The sequence below is a fragment of the Trichosurus vulpecula genome, chromosome 3, assembly GCF_011100635.1.
Source record: "Trichosurus vulpecula isolate mTriVul1 chromosome 3, mTriVul1.pri, whole genome shotgun sequence".
NCBI classification, from domain to species: domain Eukaryota; kingdom Metazoa; phylum Chordata; class Mammalia; order Diprotodontia; family Phalangeridae; genus Trichosurus; species Trichosurus vulpecula.
Genome location: NC_050575.1, coordinates 171,286,407 through 171,287,399, shown reverse-complemented (window position 1 = coordinate 171,287,399; position 993 = coordinate 171,286,407). Strand labels below are relative to the sequence as shown.

The 993-nt window shown below is 39.3% G+C and overlaps 1 pseudogene; it reads left to right on the top strand.

The window, feature by feature from the left end:
• The first annotated feature begins 265 nt into the window (after positions 1–265).
• LOC118844344 lies at positions 266–643 on the top strand (annotated as a pseudogene).
• The last annotated feature ends 350 nt before the right edge of the window (positions 644–993 follow it).

The following is a 993-nucleotide window of genomic DNA, read 5'->3' as shown; positions in this document are numbered from 1 at the left end:
TGATTCTAGAGGACTTGAAGGTGTTACCCATTGCCTGATAGAAGTGGTGCACTCAAGGTACAGAAAGAGATATTTTGGGGGCATGGCCAACATGGGAATTTGTTTTTCTTGACTGCATATTTGTTACAAGGATTTTGTTTTTGTCTTTCTTTTTCTAATGGAGGAAGGCAGGAGGAGAGAGAAAAAAATATTCATTGAATATTCATTGAAAAATATTTTTAAAAAAAGAAAGACTAGCTTCCTTTCTGACCTGGTCCCCGGCAGGATGGCTCCCTCGAAGAAAGGTGGAGAGAAAAAGAAGGGACGTTCTGCCATCAACAAGGTGGTGACCAGGGAGTATACCATCAACATTCACAAGAGGATTCGTGGAGTAGGCTTCAAAAAGTGAGCTCCCCGGGCTCTGAAGGAAATTCGCAAATTTGCCATGAAAGAAATGGGAACTCCAGATGTACGCATTGACACCAGACTCAACAAAGCTGTTTGGGCCAAAGGAATAAGGAATGTTCCATACCGTATCCGAGTTCGTTTGTCCAGGAAACGCAATGAGGATGAAGATTCATCTAAAAAGCTGCATACCTTGGTTACTTATGTACCTGTCACCACTTTCAAAAACTTACAGACAGTCAATGTGGATGAAAACTAAATTGAACTTTGTTTAAATAAAGTTATAAAATGTCAACTAAAAAAAAAAAGAAAGAAAAACTATAGGTCATTATTATTCTGAAGGCACACAAGGTGAATGAATCTGTGACCAAAAACCATATGTAGGATGAAGTTGTAAAAAATGACTCAAGATTTCTCACCTGGAAGGGTAAATGGATGGTTGGGAAGGAAAAATCATACACCCATGTCTCAGACCAGCTTAGGGTAATAGACTTAGAACCAGAATCACTACTGGAGAAAGGAGAGAAGCTTGGTACAGTGGAAAGAATGCTGGATTTAGAGTCTGAGGGTGGAGGTTTAAATTCTAATCTTGCATTTTAACTTTGTGTG